We start from the raw sequence: 22,344 nt of genomic DNA, 5'->3' as shown, positions 1-22,344 counted from the left end.
TAGTTATAAGCTATTCTAACAATGATTTAACCTTGATTCAACACATAACCAAGGCATCAGAAGCTTGGAATGTATTGAAGAGTTAGCATGAAATACAAAATCAAACAAGGATTGGAGAGTGGACTAGTAATGAAGAAGTTTGTTGAAGAAGAGATGATGACAAAAGCATTCATTACTTGGATTAAAAATCTATGTAACCAAATAGTTGCAATTGGGATACAAAAGACTAGTGAGAAACCTAGCTTGGTGGTGTCTTTGAACTTATCCACCAAAGCTTGATGGCTTGGTATCTATCTTTAATACTTAGTTGAGACCTCAAGCTTTGATATTTAAGGAAATTTGCACACTACTAATGGAGGAATTGTGGCTTAAAGTCTAAGAAGGGAGTAGTATAAGAGATTTTATATTCTCTATCAATGCAAAAGAAAAAGGTGATTTCTCCACCAAAACTGGTGTTGAAAAAAAGAAGAGTCTTAAGAAAATTTTCAAGAAGAGTGTTTCAATTTTGCAAAAGAAAGGACATGCAATTGTAGATTATCATGTTGAAAAGGTAGATGAGAAGAATGGTACCTTGAAAAGCAAAGGGAATTGAACAACTAGTATGATTGAAGTAGAGCTAGAGTTATTCATGGAAACCATTGAGGAAGTATATTTCTCAATGCAAGAGGTATCTATGTAGTGGATCTTGGATATTGGACAATGGCACCTCCCACCACATGACCAATAAGGATTGTCTGTATAGTTCTATACAACATCTACAAGAACCCATTATTATGATGGTTGCAAGTGATAAAATTGCCTTATTGAGAGCATAGATAATATTTCCTTTATTATTGCTAGTGATGAAATAAAAATTCTTTCAAATGTGTTGTTTATTCCTTAGTTTAAGAGAAACATATTATCAATTGCTTATATAAATTACTATGGCTCTGAAGTGAGATTTATCAATTGTAACATTCCCCCTACAAATGCCTTCCCGTGCCTTTCCTATAAGAACCCCCCCCCCTCCCCCCCCTTTTCAAAATTTTAAAACTACCTTAAGATAAGTTCAATTTTTTTAACCTCTCTCTCTCCCCCTGGAGAGAGAGAGAGAGAGAGAGAGAGAGAGAGAGAGAGAGAGAGAGAGAGAGAGAGAGAGAGAGAGAGAGAGAGAGAGAGAGAGAGAGAGAGAGAGAGAGAGAGAGAGAGAGAGAGAGAGAGAGAGAGAGAGAGAGAGAGAGAGAGAGAGGGGGCATGCACCCCCAGGTGTGGGGTGGTAGCCCCGCGTCTCCCCCACCCATGAACCACCCCCTCCCCACTATATAAGGGGAGTCCCCCTTCCCCCTCTAGGATGGTCTTCTTCAATGCCACCCCCTGCTCCACCTAACATTCCACGCACCCCCTGCTCCACGTAACACGCCGCCAGGCTATCAAACTGCTGCCACATACCTTCATCATCATCATTTTCGTCATCATCACCATTCTCAGCACGATTGAGGAGGAGATGTTGTTACGCCCGATTGACAGAAAGCAAGAAAGTAAAGAAGCTTCCTAGAAGCTTCCACTAAAAGCTTCTTAGGGGTGCTTCATCCGCAAGTCGCGTGAAGGACACAATTTGTTGTGAAGGGAGTTCCCTTGTGGGAAGGAAGGACTGCCAACTTGCATAAAATTTTAGCACACCCTCCACCTGCCCGACTTATTCCCAAATCCCAATTGCAATGGCCCCAAAGCGCCACAAAAGAGGAGCACGCGCAGGAGTAAGAGGAGCATGTGTAGGAGTCCCCACCCGAAGCGCAAGAATCGATAATACCCCTCTTGTGGATGTTCAGGTTTCATCAAATTCACCTTCTTCATTTCCGCATGATATGGGTGCATTAAGTATAAATTCGCATAGGGAAAACTTAATTGCATTGGAAATTTACTATATTAGAGCACTTTGTTTTAAAAAGATCATAGGAATGTTCGAAAAAGTTTTAAATTGCATGTCAAGGTACTTATATTTCTCGCACCATCATGATGAAAGGTTGTTGCATTTTTGAATATATGGTTCATGTGTTAAAAGATGCACTTACGCAATAATGTTCTAGTTGCATCTTGCATATAGGTCAAACTCTAGGTTGGATTATCGATCAAGGCCTACGCCTTGGACATTTGGAGAGGATAATTTTAGACAATCATCAGATTGTTTGATTAGACAATCTTACTAGGGGCAAGTGGTCCATAAGGGAAAATGACGTGATCTTAGGGGTCTCATCTTAAAGATTTAAGGACCAAATGTTAAGATCTCACAAGAAATCCTAGAGTCAAATCAATCTTCAGCTTAGTGGGACTAGGGTTTTGGATTGGGATCAATGGAACTCCCAAATCCTATACCTTGATCAAAGGTATTCTTAATCAAAGAATGCCATATGACAGGAGATGTAATCCTCAAGTTAGGTACTGCTACCTATCTCGTGCAACAAGTCTGCAAGGCCATATGCGACTGCAATTAAATCATAGGATGATACTACTACATCTTAGGCCAAGGAAGGCAAGTTCTAATTATAAGTTAGATTCGTTAAGAGTCGAGCAGTCACCCTACTACAACTCTCTCTCTTAGGGATTGATTTGTCAAACTTAGGGCAATTGTGAATTGCCAAGAAGCAAATTGACCAACCAAGGACGACGGGATTGTCCAAGATCTATTTGACTATAGTACAAGGAGACCTAAGGTAATGATAATTGGGGTTTGTAGGGTATAAACCCTAACCCAAGGGAAAAGGGTAAACAAGCAACCTAGCTTGCCAAGCCCTTGGAATCTCGCCAAGTCGCGAAAGATCCAGGATCGAATGCTGGGAGTATTCGGGCACACCTTAGTGGTTGGTCGTACAGACGACCACTGAAATGATCGTGATTGTACACTTAGGTACATTGTTTGAACTTCTTTGCTCAAGAAACTAATTCAAGGTAAAACACTTAATGCTTCAGATTAAAAGCTTGGAGGTGGAGGCAAATTCAGTTACCTCCGATTGCTTGCCTGGCCCTATCCAAGAGGGTTGTTAGCCGCGCTAGGTACATGGACCAAACTTGCCGCGAGAGGTCTCTCCAGGTGCGCTTGGGTACTAGGGGAGGCTCTGGCTGTAAATCCCTTACCTCCGGATCCCGCACAAGAGGCCGATGTGACTTGAGATGGGATCTCGAGGCCCGTGTACTAGTCTACGGGCGAAACTTGGAGTAGCAATCCTGATGATTGCTGGGGTAGCCTTCGGGCAAGATACTTGATGTATTCCAAGACTATGATAAATAAAGATCAAATATTTGGAAAAGGAACTTGCTTGACATTGTTTTTTTAATGTCGCTGCCTAAGTTACATGAAGGAACCTGTGTTTAAATTGATTAATTAAGGAAGCTGCTTTTGCATGTCAAACATAATGTGGTAGGTAATTAGATAACTAAGCAACTCGAGGAAAGTGCGGTGGACATGACTTGGGTCCGTCCTACGCAAGGGTGGTTCCGATTAGCTGGGAACTTTTCTCAAAAGATGTGATAAGGAAATTGTGAAGACCTAGAGTCAGTAGAGTTAGAATCCCGATTTATGTTGTTTTAGGGGAGCGGAATGGGACTATGTCTTATGGGTAGAGAGGTTGAGCTTCGCATCCCTCTCGTTTCCCATTCTCCATGAACCAAGTGCGAATTGGCTGATAGGAAAAAAAAAAGGAAAAAAAACCTGACTTCAAGTCGGTCCTAAGTGGGAGCGGCCGGATACTTTCGCTTCGGGGCAGACTCGGGTAGACCTAGATCACAAACCCTATGACATTCCTTGCAAGTGTCAGATTGCGCTTTTTAGACTCTCTTCCCGATGGGTTGCTAAGACGTGTCCCACGAGTGGACAAGCATATACGTTACAGTTGGTATCAGAGCAAATCAACGAGAGCTAAAGATTATAAGGAAACTTAATGAAGGAAAATAAAGGGAATAAGGGGATAAATAGGGGGGGTGAGTAGAATGGAGCAGTGTTTTTTATTGAAAATTTTTCTTTACTCACTTATGGATGCTGGGTTGCAGAGTCGCGAAGCATGGTGCAAGTTCTTGGTGTTCCAGGTCATGTTCATGACTGCAATGCATGCTTCGAATTATCGTTAGAGGCTTGGCATGTTGAATATTCTGGACCGCATCTATAATCCTTCGCCTCTGTATGAGGAACGGAGATGGACGGGAGACTTAGGAATATACTATATAGCAGCCCACCGACTCGCGTACCTTTAGACCAACTTGAAGAGAATCAAGTGGATGGAGGATTTAAAGATCGTGAAGCTGTTCATCTTTGTCGAAGCTCGCGTAAATGCAACTTTGCATGTTAGCAGTCGACAAGTCAAGCAGAATAAGTATGTCTATGAAGAAGTGACCTAGGTGATCGCTACTGACAGAATCAAAGTGTTAGGGTGTTATGAGAAGAATGGGTATCAAAGGAAGGGATACCCCAAGCTTCCTATGACTTACTATTTCCTGAAAATCCATGATCCCACTCCATATTATTATTCCGTCCCTGTAGCCAATTGTAACACAATCCTATTTTTTCCAAACTGATGTATCAATAAGACTGCCCTACTTATCCAAAATGAATGTACTCAAAGGGTTATGCCTTCATGAATAAATAAGACTTTTTACGATTGTCTATCTTGATCATAAATGTTAACTAAGGTGTTAAGTGATTTAATCACTTAGCTAAAAAGCTGTGCTAGTCATATTAACGTAATATGAGAACGTAAGATAAGATATTAACGTAAAGAATCTTATTGTTCAGATGCAACCCCAAGCCCAAGTTCCAAATCCGACTCATGCACTAAGTCCAGTTGCGGCTCAAGAGAAGAAATTCCTTCTCAAACAAATTAAGCCACCCGAGTTTGATGGCAAGGGAAGGACTGCTTAAGTCGATGCTGAGATCTGGATTGAGTCCATGGAGGACTATTTTGAGGCAGTAGGAACTGCACCTGCTAACCAAGCCATGCTCGCCAAACTTAAGCTAATAGGCGAAGTGAGACTTTGGTGGAAATAGTGGTGTAGAGACCAAGCGATCTCGGAGGGGACAGTCACTTGGGATAAGCTTAAGGAAGCTGTGCAAGGGAGGTATCTGCCACCTGCCTACCGCACACAAAAGATGAATGAATTCTATGACTTGAAGCAGCTAGGATTATCCCTTGAAGCATATTATTCGAAGTTTGTCTCACTCCTAAAGTATGCACCTTCAATGGATATGACACAACAGGTGTCAAAATTTTGTATTGGATTGAATCCACCCATAAGCACTTGATTGGAATCAATGCGCCCAACGGACCTACAAGACGCACTCATTTGAGCTGCTCCAATAGTACGGGAGGTGCAGACCAAACCAAGGAACAACAGGATTCGGCCTTACAAGGATCAAAACAAGGGCATCTCTAAGGCTTAGAATAAGAGAGCATAGGGTCAGAATCAGGGCCAAAGAAAGAAAGCTAGAGTCAATGCTGTCAACAACTTTGTTCCAACACAAAAGCAATGATTGCAACCCATGTTGCTTCCATTGCAAGGAGCCCGGACACTTCAAGAGGGAGTGTCCCAAGCTTGGCAGAGGGCATCGCCAAGGGAAATTCCAAGGTCAAAATAGAGCCGCTCATGGCCATGAAACCACCATTATGGCCAGAGGGAGAACGTCTAATGTTTCCATCAAGGAGTTGGACAATGAAGAAGATCCATCCATGGATGCTGACATTGAGAGGGAAACGGTTCATGCCACTCTTCACAAGAAGGGTCCGAATCGCCAATTCTCGGTGATTCAAACTCCATCAGAATATCAAGGTAAAAGCTTCAAAACCTTGATTGACTGTGGCAGTACACATTCTTTCATTTCACCAATCTGTGCAAAAAGATTAGGGATAGCCACAATAGATGCACCTACCTTACTTGTGGAATTAGCAAATGGGCGTGAGGTCACTTGTACTAAGCAAACTGCTAAGGTGAAATTCCTACTAGGTGGGAAGCCAACTTCTATGAGATTCAGGGTAATGAACCTAGGTGTCCACGAATGTTTACTCAGAATGGATTGGCTAATACCCAATGATGCCCACATCCACTGTGGGAAGGGCCAAGTCTCCTTTCGCAATTCTGAAGGGGAACTAGTCATGACTCAAGGTGAGGCTGGTAAGCCAAAAATACAGTTGGAAAAAGCAACACAGATAATAAAAGGTGTTCAAAAGGGTCTACCTATCTATCTGATTAAACTGAATAAGCTAGATTAGAATCAGGAATCCGAAGAAGAACCTTCATGGTTAAAGGAATACACAGACGTATTCCTTGAAGATCTGATGAAACTTCCTCCCCAAAGGGAAGTCGACCATGAAATCAAACTTGTGTTAGCAGCTGCACCGGTCGCAAAGAGGCCGTATAAGATGTCCATCCCGGAAGCTATCGAACTGAAAGAGCAACTCAAGCAACTATTAGATCAAGGCTACATCCGTCCTAGCAGTTCACCATGGGGAGCTCGAGTGTTGTTCCAAAAGAAGAAAGATGGAACGCTTCACCTATGCATTGACTACATAGGGTTGAATCGAGCAACCTTTAAAAATAAATACCCCATTCCAAGAATAGATGAACTACTTGACCATCTTCAAGGGGCAAAGATCTTCTCAAAGATAGATCTCAAATCTGGATATTATCAGATAAGAATCAAAGAAGAAGATATCCCGAAGACTGCATTCAGTACAAGGTATGGACACTTCGAATTCCTAGTGATGTCATTCAGGCTGACGAATGCTCCTACTACCTTCAACGTGTTAATACAGGATATCTTTAGGCTCTATCTTGATGACTTTGTAGTCATCTTTTTTGACGATACCCTAGTATACTCAAAACATGGAAAGGATCATGAACCCCAACTTTGCATTGTTCTTGAAACAATGAGAGCACACAAGCTTTATGCCAAGAAGAAGAAGTGCGCATTTTTCAAGCGATAGATTGAATATTTGGGATTCATTATATCAATAGAAGGAATTTCAGTAGATCTAGCTAAGGTCAGAGACGTTCTGGAATGGCCAACACCAACTTCTATCAAAGAAATACATAGTTTTCTTGGGTTGACAGGGTGGTACAGAATTTTCATCAAAGATTATGCTTTGATTGCAGCACCTCTGTCTGATCTACTAAAGAAGCAAGTAGCAATTGTATGGTCACCTGCTGAACAGACCAGCTTTGACAAACTAAATTAAAGCTTGGTATCATCACCCATCCTAAAACTTCCTGATCTTAGTAAGGAGTTTGAAGTGGACTGATACTAGCACACTTGCTTTAGGATGTGTACTTATGTAAGAAGGTCATCATGTAGCATATTCTTCAAGAAAATTGAAGAGCCATGAAAGGAATTATGCTACCCATGACCTGGAGCTGTTGGCTGTCATCTATGCTCTCAAACCTTGGAGACATTACTTGCTAGGTAACAAATTTTCCTTGGTAACGGACCATAAGAGTCTTAAATGGATTTTCACCCAGAATGAGCTCAATATGAGGCAACGTCGATGGATCAAAGTGCTGGAAGAATATAACTTTGAAATCAAATATAGGCCTAGAAAAGAGAATGTAGTTGCCGATGCACTTAGTCGTCGCAAGGCATTTCTAAATTCTCTCATTTTGCAAGATCCATCAACAACAAGGTCTCTAGCCACAAAGGTATCAATGCCAAACAACCCGATTCTTGAGCTAGCAAAAGAAGGGGCATATCATGACCCAGTCTATTAGAAAATGCCAAGGGAGATCCCCATCAAGGATCAAGACCCAAAGCTAAAGATGAAGTATCAAGAATTCTCCATCAGTAATGGACTTGTCTACTTTAGGACAAGATTATGTATCCTTACGAGCCAAACTCTCAAGCAGAAGATACTTTGGGAAGCCCATGACTCCCCTTTCTCAGGGCATCCTAGTTATGCCAAGACCCTTAATACGGTCAGAAAGAGCTATTATTGGGAAAGGCTCAAGGAAGACGTACTCAAATATGTCACGTAATGTTTGTCTTGTCAACGCATTAAGGCAGAACATGTTAAAATGCCTGGGAAATTGCAACCACTTGATATTCAACAAATGAAATGGGAGTTCATTAGTATGGACTTTATTGTTAGCTACCCCAAGTTTAGGGAGGATATTACTCTATTTTGGTTGTAGTAGATATGCTCACCAAGGTCGCACATCTCATCCCTGTCAAGACGAACTATAAAGCTTCAGACATTGCAAGATTATTCATCAAGGAAATATTCAAACTTCATGGGTTACCCAGAAGAATCATTAGTGATCGTGACTCTCTTTTGACATCACACTTTTGGAGGGCTATCTTTGAGGCCACTAGAACTCAACTCTGTTTTAGCACAGCTTACCATCCCCAAACTGGTGGTCAAACAGAATGAGTCAATCAAGTCATTGAAGATATGCTTAGGGCATACTGCTGTCACGAACCCAAAAAGTGAATTCAATACTTACCACTGGTTGAGTTTGCTTACAATGCTTCTTACCAACAGAGTATTTAGATGACCCCTTTCCAAGCATTGTATGGGCATGATTGTCATACCCCTTTGAACTTCTCGGATCCAACTTTGAGGGTAGAAGCTTCAAGATAGGCTGGAAGACATGGATGATCAAATCAAATCAATAAGACAAGACATTCAAGCTGCCAAGGATAGACAGAAGGCCTACGCTGACTTGAAACGGCAAGACAGATCCTTCGTCGAAGGTGATATGGTCTTCATCCGTGTACACCCTAAAAAGAGTTCACTGTCCTTGGGAGAGTATAAGAAGCTAAGTCCGAGGTATTGTGGACCTTATAAGATCATCAAGTGCCAAGGGCCTAATGCTTACAGACTAGAGCTGCCCACAACTCTAAAGATTCATAATGTATTCCATGTTAGCCTATTGAAAAAGTATCTACCTAATTTGAATCATGTACTTGATGATCAACAAATTGTAATGCCTAGCCAAGGAGTCCAACTTGAGCTACGGCCTGATAGAATCCTACATGTTAGGGAGAGGCATTTGAGATCCAGGACCTTGAGAGAATACCTCATCCAGTGGAAAGATTATCCTGAAGAAGATGCCACTTGGATGGATGAAAATACTCTCAACCAACAATACCCCCAGATCTTCTCGAGATGAGGACATCTCGACTCCTCTATGGGGGAGAGGATGTAACATTTCCCCTACAAATGGCTTCCCGTGCCTCTCCCATAAGAACCCCCCCTCCCTTTTCAAAATTTTAAAACTAGCTTAAGATAAGTTCACTTTTATTTACCTCTGTCTCTCCCCCTGCCCCGACAACACGAGAGAGAGAGAGAGAGAGAGAGAGAGAGAGAGAGAGAGAGAGAGAGAGAGAGAGAGAGAGAGAGAGAGAGAGAGAGAGAGAGAGAGAGAGAGAGAGAGAGAGAGAGAGAGAGAGAGAGAGAGAGAGAGAGAGAGAGAGAGGCATGCACCCCCCAGGTGTGGGGTGGCGGTCGTCAAATGGCCATCTCCCCAACCCATGAACCACCCCCTCCCCACTATATATGGGGAGCCCCCCCTCCCCCTCTAGGATGGTCAATGCCACCCCCTGCTCCACCTAACATGCCGCCAGGCTGTCGGACTGCCGCCACATACCTTCATCATCATCATTTTAGTCATCATCACCATTCTCAGCGCGATTGAGGAGGAGGAGATGCTGTCAGGCCCGACTGACAGAAAGCAAGAAACTAAAGAAGCTTCCTAGAAGCTTCCACTAAAAGCTTCTTAGGGGTGCTTCACCTGCAGGTCGCGTGAAGGACACAATTTCTTGTAAACGGAGTTCCCTTGCGGGAAGGAAGGACTGCCAACTTGTAGAAAATTCAGCACACCCTCCACCTACCCGATTTATTCCCAAATCCCAATTTCAATGGCCCCAAAGCACCACACAAGAGGAGCATGCGCAGGGTCAAGAGGAGCACGTACAGGGAGTCCGCACCCAAAGCGCAAGAATCGATAATACCCCTCATGTGGATGTTCAGGTTCCATCAAATTCACCTTCTTCATTTTCGCATGATATGGGTGCATTCAGTATAAATTTGCATAGGGAAAACTTAATTGCATTGGAAATTTACTATATTAGAGCTCTTTGTTTTTAAAAGATCATAAGAATGTTCGAAAAAGTTTTAAATTGCATGTCAAGGTACTTATATTTCTCGCACCATCATGATGAAAGGTTGTTGCATTTTTGAATATATGGTTCATGTGTTAAAAGATGCACTTACGCAATAATGTTCTGGTTGCATCTTACATATAGGTCAAACTCTAGGTTGGATTATCAATCAAGGCCTACGCCTTGGACATTTGGAGAGGATAATTTCAGACAATCATCGGATTGTTTGATTAGACAATCTTACTAGGGGCAACTGGTCCATAAGGGAAAAGGACGTGATCTTAGGGGTCTCATCTTAAAGATTGAAGGACCAAACATTAAGATCTCACAAGAAATCCTAGAGCCAAATCAATCTTCAGCCTAGTGGGACTAGGGTTTTGGATTGGGGTCAATGGAACTCCCAAATCCTATGCCTTGATCAAAGGTATTCTTAATCAAAGAATGCCATATGGCAGGAGATGTAATCCTCAAGTTAGATACTGCTACCTATCTTGTGCAACAAGTCTGCAAGGTCATATGCGACTACAATAAAATCATAAGATGATACTACTACATCTTAGGCCAAGGAAGGTGAGTTCTAATTACAAGTTAGATTCGTTAAGTCGAGTAGTTGCCCTACTACAACTCTCTCTCTTAGGGACTGATTTGTCAAACTTAGGAAAATTGTGAATTGCCAAGAAGCAAATTGACCAACCAAGGACGATGAGGTTGTCCAAGATCTATTTGACTATAGTACAAGGAGACCTAAGGTAATGATAATTGGGGTTGGTAGGGTATAAACCCTAACCCAAGGGAAAAGGGTAAACAAGCAACCTAGCTTGCCAAACCCTTGGAATCTCGCCAAGTTGTGAACGATCCAGGATCGAATGCTGGGAGTATTCAGGAAGAAGGAATCACACCTTAGCGGTTGGTCGTACAAAGGACCACTGAAATGATCGTGATTGTACACTTAGGTACATTGTTTAAACTTCTTTGCTCAAGGAATTAATTCAACAAAAAACACTTAATGCTTTAGGCTAAAAGCTTGGAGGGAGAGGCAGGTTCAGTTATCTCCGACTGCCTGCCTGGCCCTATCCAAGGGGGTTGTTAGCCGTGACGGGTACATGGATCGAACCCTCCACGAGAGGTCTCTCCATGGGTGCTGCTTGGAGCGGGAGGAGGCTTGGCTGCCAAGGGAGGCTCTGGCTATAAATCCCTTGCCTCCAGATCCCGCATAAGAGGCCGACGTGACTCGAGATGAGATCTCGAGGCCCGTGTACTAGTCTACGGGTGGAACTTGGAGCAACAATCCTAATGATTGCTAGGATAGCCTTCGGGCAAGCTACTTGATGTATTCGAAGACTATGATAAATAAAGATCAAATATTTGGAAAAGGAACTTGCTTGACATTGTTTTTTTAATGTCACTGCTGCCTAAGTTACGTGAAGAAACCTGTGTTTAAATTGGTTACTTAAGGAAGCTGCTTTTGCATGTCAAACATAATGTGGTAGGTAATTAGATAACTAAGCAACCCGAGGAAAGTGCGGTAGATGTGACTTGGGTCCGTTCTACGAAAGGGTGGTCCCGATTAGCTGGGAACTTTTCTCAAAATACGTGATAACGAGACTGTGAAGACCTAGAGTCAGTAGAGTTAGAATCCTGATTTATGCTGTTTTAGGGGAGAAGAATGGGACTATGCCTTATGGGTAGAGAGGTTGAGCTTCGCATCCCTCTCATTTCCCATTCTCCATGAACCAAGTGCATCATAAATCCGCTTCGACCCTGTTGTTTCTAGGTAAAGTGGTTCATTTGGAGCTCAACGCTAGCTACTTCCTAGAGACTTGATTGATAGAAAAAAGAAAAAAGAAAAAAGAAAAAAAACCTAACTTCAAGTGTCCTAAATGGGAGTAGCTGGATACTTCCGCTTCGGGGCAGACTCGGGGAGACCTAGATCGCAAACCTTGTGACATTCCTTGTGAGTGCCAGGTGGCGCTTTCTAGACTCTCTTCCTGATGGGCTGCTAAGACGTGTCCCACAAGTGGATAAGCGGATATGTTACATCAATATAGGTGCATAATTTCTCGATATTGTTGTCAAAGTTATTAGTAAAGAAGAAATAAAGAATAACATGTATGAGCTGAGTATTCTAATAACACTGCTAGTGTAGACACAAGCACACATTGGTATGAAAAAATTGGTTACAACGAATTTGCAATGTTAAAGGAGATACATAGGAATGTATGGTTGTAGTTGCTTAGTTGATTACGGATCTAGATGGATTGGTGCATATTGGTTCATGCACTCTCTATTGACTGATCACTTGTTGTGCTACATGCTCAACATATTGGGACCATTGGGTACAGTCTTATTCTTTGACAAGCTCAAACGCATGTATCACACTCTAGCTTTCACCTAGCCACTCGCACCTGGATTGAAAACAAATCGTTGTATTGAGCATTGAGTCCATGCCTCCTATTAAGAAGGTTGCAAGCTCTAGCTCCAAGATCCAAATGACCACTTCGCTGCCCCTCAACCTTGGCATTGGTCATGCAAGAGAAAGCATGATGGGCATGAGAGAGTACTTGAGAGGAAGCTAGAGGTTTCCCTCTTCTTGTCCCCCACCTCTCACTTACTCTCTCCCCCTCAATCTCGCACTCTCACATACCCTCTCGCTCACTTAATTCTTTAGAGCAAGAAAATAGAGGAGCAAAGTTTGCACACACAAGAATAACCATTTCTATTCAAACTCATCACTTTAATACATGAATTCTAGGGTCAGGGTTGTCCCTTTCCCTTGGGCATCCTATTCAACATTTAGCCAATTGACTATTCTTTTGTCTTTTCCACATTGTTAGTTCCTTTTCTTATGCTACTATTGACAATTTGCATTGAAGAAGAGCGTCTCTTCGAAAAGTTAATATAAGGCTTTGAATAAGTAATTCCACTTTCAAAAAATATGTGGTTGCAATGTCCAGCATCTTCATGCTTCTAAAAACCTATTAACCCTCTCCTAATGGAGTGCTAGTCCCATGGCATTCAATGCAGTCGGAGCTGAGTGAGATTGGTAGATTGTGTTGAATGATCAATGTAGTGGTCTTGATGGAGGGAGTGCTCGAATGGTCATTGGGGGAGTTTTCAGGTCTCAAAAATGCCTTGTAAGTGATCCTAGAGAGAAAAAAATTTAGGAAATAAAATTATTGTTAATTTTTTTAAAAATTTTTACATATTGGTAACTAAACATAAAAAATTTTTAATTAGTCATTGTCATGATATTCTCATGGTCACATCAAACCTAGACATCTAGGCCGCCATAAAGGTGGCAAAGATTGTCATAATGAAGATCTTACTCATCCTCATTAAAGTGAAAACTAATATTCAATTTGAATTTTGTTCGATGTTTGATTACTTTTCTCCATTCTCACTCTCTTCTTTCTTTCCCATCCTTATTAGTTTCTTCTTCATTTTCCTTCTTGTTTCTAATTTGTATAGTTTTTCAATCAAATCTTCTAATCACATCCTTTAGCTAAGGATTAGTCATCTAATGATCTGTATAGCTCTAGCAAAAGACCTCTCTCAGTCATCTTCATATTGAGTTGGATAGTGAGTATAAACCCATAAGGAAGAGAACAAAACCCATCACTATTACAGAGTCTATGAAACATATACTTAGGTTTGAAGGAAAGAAGAATCTTGATCTTTGGTTAGATGGCAAGCTATATCCCAAAGATCCTAGCAAAAAATGTACTCTACCTTTTCATAATAGCTCTTCATTGATGAGGTTCATTGGTGATGGTTATAATGGGTTTCTAGGTTATACACTTAATTTGGTTGCAGAAAAGAATGACTTTACATTGGAGAACCATCGTTTATCAAGACATAACAACGAGTTGTTGCAGAAACTAGAGGGCTATCCAATAGAGGATTCATTCATTGGAGAAATGCATCAAATCTTATCAACAAAAGCATACTATTTTAGGCCTTTGAAATTGAAAAAAAACTTTTGAAAATATTGAGAGTCTCATACGAGGAGGATGAGGTTGTAATAAAAGAATTCAAGTAGCAAGGTACATTTTTTTTCACTTAAAAAATATTAAAAATAGCTTTGTTTGTAATTACTTGTATTGATTTGTGATTATGATTTTATTTAGGTTTCTTCTTCAACTAAATGCAAGTGAAAGAGATTCTTTAAAATCATCTTAGTTTTATTATCATATTCTTTCTTCATTAGTTTCAAAAGGTATTTAGAGAAGAAGAAATTTAAAAAGACAAAGAAATAATGATTAGAGTCATTTATAAAAGATTATTCTTTGGATATACTGAGGTAGTGCAGAAGACACTAGATAGTATTGGTATCAGTTGAGATGCTTATATACAAATTTTCTAGCTTTTGCAATCAAATATGGAGCAAGGATATGTATGCAATTGCATACTTCCAAGGCCATCTATGGTTAGAACTAACAGATATAGAGTGAATAATAAAGTGATGGAGATTCTGGGTGAGAATTTCCATATCAAGGCTAGCTTCAAGGGCTAGAAAAAGGAAGTTGTATTCAATGAATTTAATAATATTTTCTTAACTTCCCCACCCTACAATGTTTAATGATCAGATTCTATGACTTATCACTAGAAGAGGCACAAGGAGTGGGTAGATTTATGATTAACCTTAATGAAAGTGAGATTCTAAAATGCACAAAACTAGAGAGGGTCTCTATTACCTTGATGAATAGAGCACTTTCATGAGATCATTGCAATTACTCAATGTCATTTAATGTTCAATCGAAACACAATATCTGGTAGCTAGGAGCATTCAAAGTAGATACAGACGATTTTGATATATTGTATTGGTTTTTTCATTGAACACCAATACCTGATGCCATTAAGAGACAACAAGCACATGAGAAGAGCTATTTGTTGAAGGATTGGGAACTATAAGATTTAGTGGCATATAGCTAGTGACTTAAAGACACTCAAATGTATGTACAATGTGTCAAAGGGAGCCAACTCTAGAGCTCCTTGCCTATATTTCATGTTCCAAGCCATAGAGTTAAACTCAAGCAATTGGAATAGAGCTCCCTCTAGGCACAACAAGGATCCAAGCCAATCCTAGATATTCCTTTAGTGAATTCCCATATCTATACACTTAATGTGCTTTGTAGGATAATTGAAAAGCTTGTTCATCTTTATATAGGGTTTGCATGGAAACTGAATCCATTATCAGTTAGAACACATGCTATGATAAAGATTGAAAAAGTCTTATCTACAATTGGTTTGCATAGTGGTAATGATGTTATTGAACCAAATTTTCAAAAGTCTAAGGATGGCAATTGTGTCCTCAAAAAGCTATCTATTGGTAGAGTGAACGCTCAAAGGTTCCTAGGCTTTCATGGGAGACTTGGTAATATAAACTCTAGGAATGGTGGCTCAACTATTTGATACAATCTGTGGAAGTCCCTACGTAATGCAGTTTAGAATCATGCTGATAATAAATAAGCTCGGAATAGAAAAGCCAATGCTTGAGAAACACTAGAAAAAGTATTCTTTTATTGTGATAAAATTGAATGGAATGATGTTGATCTTAAAGACTTCAAATATCAATTGAACCTTTTTAAAAAGGCAATGACAAAAGCTTGGGATAATCAACACTTTACTCACTATGTGCTAAGAAGTTTGCATATGTACCTCTCTTTATTCTCTAGCTCATATAATGTTTTTTAATTGACTTTCTTTATTTGTTAACTATGCAGCATATTTTATACAACCATGCACCATATTTTATCAATAAATATGGATCTCTATCTATCTTGTCAACCCAAGGTATGGAAAAATCACATTATCAAGAAAGAAAAAAATACTCTAGACACACAAGACATGGAGGTGGAAGGTACAAAGGAAACAATTTATTAGAGGTCTTTGAATGGTTCTATTGACAAATTTGGCACAAATTCAAGCTCAAAGGTACAACTACATCATGTAATACATCATCCTAAGCAAGGACTATACAAACTGTCACCCAAAGAAGAAAAGAGGGATATTTAAACTCTTGTGCAAAGCAAATATTTCCAGAATGGTTACAAACTAGACAAAGAGATGGAAAAAGATGGGTTTTAAGAAACCCTCGATAGTTTGACTTTGTTGCAGAATAGTCTCTAGTTTCAAGGAATTCACTAGGTTCTCTAGAGGAATCTTTTTCTTCATCCCACTCAATGAGACCTCTACATTTCAGGAACTCTTGTTTCCTATAGCATGGAAGGAGCTTCAAATTGTGGGTATCTCCTACATGGGAGAGAAAACAAGAGACAAGAACTCCAAAGTATCCTATCCTAGATTCACTATATCTAGGCATGAAGGCAAAAACTCTTACAACTTCTTCCTTCTCCATTAAAATTATCTTATTTGATCCTCTATTGAAAATTTGGGATCCAATCACCTTGGAGATAGTTTTCAAACCCATCATTGGCAAGCTTTTGCAACTGTTTGATTATTTAAGCTTTCAATATAATGACCGAGGCCTTGACTTTTGCCAAGCTTCAATGGCATTGAGCCCTTGGCTCTTCCAAGAAAGTTTTCTTCATCTTCAATTTCTATCTACACAATAAACCACAATCGTGTAATATATCAATAGATAAATATCCAATAATATTTGTCTATAATGCATAATATAATCTAATATAAACCATAATCGATATCTTAGAATTATCTTCCATATGTTAGGGTTTTCATCTTCTTCAAGAAGACTATCATCATAAAGACTTATTGAACTTTTTGGTTTCTCCTCTAATGGGACTTCAGTTTCTCTTCATACCCCATGTCATTAATACGAAGTCTCTGCTGAATTGGTAAGACTCTTCCTCTGAAGGTAGTTCCCCCCCTTTTCATATTCCATGATCTGATTAATACATGAATGCAAGGCTACAGAGCTATCTTGAAAATTCTCTCCCTCAACATCAAGACTTGCTAGCAGTTCTTGTTCATAACCTACAAAATTATTATCATTTTGACCCCATGCTGCAAGGATTGCCAAGCAGTAATCTTCTCTAAGATAAAAAAGGTGTTGAATATCATTTAGCAATATATATCTCTTGTTTATGAGATTACTGGGAAATGTTGGGACACATTTAAGAGGACTTGTTTCAATATTTGGATTCAACTCTATCTCATTTTCTTCCACTTTTGTAATGTTATCACTTTTAAACAAAGCAACATCAAATCCATGCACTAATTTGTTCTCAACATCCTCTTGAAACAGTTTCCCCTTCTCTTCAACCTCTTTATCTTTGCTTGCAATATCCTCTATCTTCTTCTGTTATATTGTATCTAAAGAATAACTATCCATATACTGAAGATATACAATAAATCTAACATCATTTTGTATAAGAAGACATTGATGTTGATTTAAATGAAAAGGGCAATATGCTTTCCACTTATTGAATATCTCATTAATAAAGCTAAACCTTATTCGCAAAGTTGTTCTAGCAGCATTGGTAGCTTCCACTATATCAATGTAATGGACAAATCCCTTAATCTTTAGGCCTTCCACATGTCTAATCATAAAACTCCCTATAATCCTTCAGTTGTCTTAAAGATCCTTCAAGAGCTCTTGCAAATCAAAGGGAATATTGATCATATCTCTGATGTAAACAAATTTGGATAAATTTTCAGTTGCATGGAGAAAATCAAAGAGCTTCTAATCATAAGTATCCTCTAGATCCTCTTCCTCCATTCCCTCTAGAGAAATCTTTCTTTCACTCGTCCTGATTACTCATAGAACCAAAATTTGAAAACAACAAGGCAAGTTTAGGGATACAATATACCAATCCACATTTGCTCACATCCACAAAATTTGGCTAAGCTAATGCACATGAACATCAAAACCACATCATTTTACATATGTACAAGATCAAAGTAAGATTGCTAGAAAAATTCATTCAAACCCTTCATGTCATTTTTGGCTTTTTGATATTTTGTGAGAAATTCACCCTTGGCTTTGAAGTTTGTCCTTCAAATATATGAGTAAGGCTTCAATGTTCTCTTCCTCCTCTTAGACCAACAAACACAGAAAAATGGGCCACAATGACACTTTACTTCATTCATATTGCATGTCTAAGTCCATATATCATACTCCACATTTGCAAATGCTTGCATAACGTATCATACATGTTAAATTGGATGAAATAAAATAGTAGTGCCTTATGAAATGTGAATGGAATCTTTGGGCAACAAAAAGCAAGCATGGAATTTTGTATTTCATCGAGTAGACTTAATTCTAGTTGGAGGACTTATGAAACACGATAATGAAGGTTAGAAAGCCTTTGTAGATTGATAATATTGCGTTTCATAAGGCAATCAATTGCTTTAGATGAAAAATAACATATTTATTCATTTCTAATGCCTTGAAATAGCTCATTCAACTATTTTTCAAAGCCTACAGAAAAAAGTGACAAATAGGAGTTTGTTACTTGAGAAATGTATTGCTTCCTAAGAATAAATGGGTTTTGTTAGGAGTACACGTACTTTCAACTTGCGATACTCAAAGGATATGGTTGTGGACGAGAAAAAAAAATGCATGGAAGAAAAATTTACATAAACATGAGCCTGAGTTCTTGTATATATATGTCAACTATCACTATGCAGTTGTTCAAAAAAGTACCATGCACTCATTTAGAAGAGTTGTATTTAAAGTGAAAAAGAAGAGACTAAACATTCTCTTTTTCAATCGAAAAGTGGTGCCATAAAGACACCATCATGTCCAAAAATGTCAATGACATCTGACATAAGTTTCGAGGCAACAACAGTCACCCATCGCATGTGTTAAGTAAATTGTGCATTATAACAACCACATGTGTGAATAAAGGTTATTTTAAAATTACTTTTTGACTAGAAAAGCATTTTTTCAAAAATCAAGCTCTTTCCCTGCTCCGAAACACTAGCATAAGGTGACTTTATCACAACTCAAAATTCTTCAGCACCCACCACACAACAAGGTAAGATTTCATCACCTAGCATACAATGTGCTAAAGTCTTAGAAATGTAAATTTTTTGAAAAATCTTAGTTAGCTCAATTGTGATTTTATTTTTCAAATTATTATCGATTTTTTCTTCAAAATCTTCTCCGAATCTGTCCAAATTTTCTCAAAAAAAGTTTGACCTATGAAACAGATAAGCTCTCACCCATGTAGAGTACCCAGTTCGTGTTTCATACATCAAGATGAGTTGCACTATTTAGTCTACCACTAAGTGATTGCAAATGACATCATATCAAAGCTTTGGAGGTCTTTGGTCCAAACTTGCACTACTCTATAACTAACTAAAATAGCCTAATTTGATTAGGTCCTTTTGTCTTTGAACTTCTAGCTAAGTTTGGTTTGGGTAACTAAATATATTAGTCGCCATGCTTTTGTGTTCAAGGAATTGAAAATTTGAAAGATCTTGGCTAGTGCAATAGCAAAATCATATTCGAATTGCTAACGAACTTATTTTTGAAATTTCTTCAAATTTGATAAATTTTTTACAAAAAAGACGTATGAAACGCGAATATGTCTACCTCATCTAGAGTACTTAGTTCGCGTTTCATACATCAGAGGGATGCATTGTTTGATGGAAATTTGAGCTGATAGCATAACTTTCATGAATTATTAAAACCTTGGTTTTATCATTTGATAAAATAACTTATTATTAAATAGTGAATATATAATCAATGCGAGATTGAGGCTATTTGAATAGTATTTGTTTATCACTAAGTGATTCCAAATGATATCATATCAAAGATTTGGAGATCTATCCTAATTTTGAGTTGTTTTTTGTTTTATTTGGAGATTTTAGATGACTAGAACTAAGGCCATTGCAAGGAAGCAGAAAGTTGATCCTAGAGGCCTTGCTTCAAAGATCCATCGGTTCTCCAAGCCTTCCAAACTTGCAAGGAAATCAAAGCCAAGAAGAAAGTTTTCACAACATGTTAGATGCCTAAAGAAAATTGGAAGTGCAATGAGGCTCTGGATAATGCAATTCCAAAATGGCATTTTCAAATGCTTGTCAGAGAAATTTATGACAAGCATAGTCTTGATAGTTTTAAATGGACAAGGGTAGCTCTTAATTGCATTCAGGAGGCAGCATAAGATTTTTTGATTGAGTTTTTTCAAGATTCTCATATTTGTGTTGCTCATGCACATAGGCTTATGCTTATGGATAAAGACATGATAATTATTAGGAGGTTGAGATACATATTTTCAAAGGCCCTTGAGCTAATCTCTCTTTCTGATGTAAAAACTTTCAATATCTTAAATGTGCCTCCATATAGAAAAACGAAAGGTGATCCAAGTCCCAAGGTTGAAGATGTCACCCATGAAAAGGACACAAGACTACATGAGAAAGAGAAAAAGGCCACAAAAGAGTAGGCATATAAATAGAGGGAGTATAAAAGGAAGTCGACAGAAGAAAATGAAGCAGAGAAGCTCCATCTTCTGAAGAGGAGCTATCTACCCTTCTTGAAAGGGCTAATCCTAAGGGCTTCAATGTGTGATGCTTTCTATCTAGTGATATTAAGAAAGATCTAATATTGTGTTTGTCTCTAACTGTGTTCAAATCCTAAAGAGTAAAAAAGAGAAGTAAATGACTATTCTTCTTGCTAGGATGAGGTATAATGTACCAAAATTTTGTTTTTACTCACTATATTTTTCTAGCAATAGGCTTTCATGTTGATGCTCACTATCTCCATTCCTTTGCTAGATGTGTAATGCATGAGCTTCCCTTTGATGTACAACAAAAAATAGAGGTTCTTGATCCATGTATCTCATACTATATGATGAGTGAGCTTGGTGCAAGTGCATTTGACCATTGGTTCAATCCAATTGACTTTGAAACTTTAGAGGTTTTTCTAATTCCATACAATGAAAAGTAAGTAATTTGATATTCTGTTAGATTTTATGAGATTTTATTTTGCTAAATTATTAAAATATGATTTTTTTCAAGTCTCATTGGAGTCTAATTGGAATAGACTATGTGGAGAGGCAATGCTTTCTTATCAATTCTATGAAAGAAAGCCATGGAAATACCAAGTTGTAAGTTATATAATCCAAGGTCTCCTTGATATTTTAATCCTTTTTTGCAAGTACTCTAAATAATTTGATAGTTTTTTTTTCAATTACTCTAAATTTTATTGTCTTTTTTATTACAGAGCTGTAAAAAGATTGATTGAAGTGCTAAAGAAAAAGCCTCCCAATGCCTTTTGATTTACTTGCAATAATGCAATACAAACAAGTTGTGGTAAGATCTTGATTTGAATGGTTAGAACATAATAATAAAATTTATTCTATAAACTACCATAAACAAGTTTCATAGTTTTACTTTATATTGTTGACTGTAGTGTCCTCATCAAGATGATAGTCACTCTTGAGGCCATAGGGTAATTGCAAATGCCAAAAGATTGGTTAAGTTTATTTGTCTCAATGATGATAAACTTATAAGGTAATGCGAAAGATACTAAACTTTAAGATAGAGATTCATTGTAAAATAGTCCATTGATGATAATAATATAGTCCATTGTAAAAAATAACAATGAATTAAAAATATATTTTTTGTAAATGCATGTCATTTTACAGGGGATTTCTACACAAGTGAGCATGTTTGGTATATAACAGCAAAGGTCATAAAGTACATAATGGTCAATTGTATGCAACCGGTAAGAATGGACAATAGTGGGGCCTTAGACATTGAATGTTAGGAGATGCATGTAATTGTAGCAGGTGAAGCTATACCTTCAACACTCAATGCAACTAAAGCATCAAAGAAAGGCAAAATGACTCCTAGAAAGGATGTCCCTTCTCTTAAGAAAAGTTCTCAAAAAAAAAAGAAGTAGCTTTGCCTTATTGCTTGTAAGCCCTTGTGTGCATAAGTCATGGAAATGACTAACAAAAAGTTGTCACTATATTTATGCATGTATTTTATATTGATAGTAAAGAGATATTTTCTTCAATATCCTTGGATTGTATATTCTTCTCTCTCCTCATTGATACATGTAAAAAATATGTTACAAATGTTTATTAATTAAGGAGTGAAAGCAGATATATATCTAATTGGATATAATATGATGTAAAAACTTACTCTTTTGTTATTAAGTTGAAACACGAATGAGCATGGTTGTTCAATATTTATTCTATAAATCCCTCCCCACTTGATGCAGCGTACACGATGATCTAACTTTTAGGATTGCAATGATGTCCTCATTGAACAAAATGTCAAGATCCACTATAGGA

The sequence above is a fragment of the Lygodium microphyllum genome, chromosome 30 (assembly GCF_053477565.2).
Source record: "Lygodium microphyllum isolate KBCC chromosome 30, Lygodium_microphyllum_v1.1.10, whole genome shotgun sequence".
Lineage (NCBI taxonomy): Eukaryota > Viridiplantae > Streptophyta > Polypodiopsida > Schizaeales > Lygodiaceae > Lygodium > Lygodium microphyllum.
The sequence above is the reverse complement of the archived record's forward strand: the minus strand, read 5'-3'. Positions refer to the sequence as shown.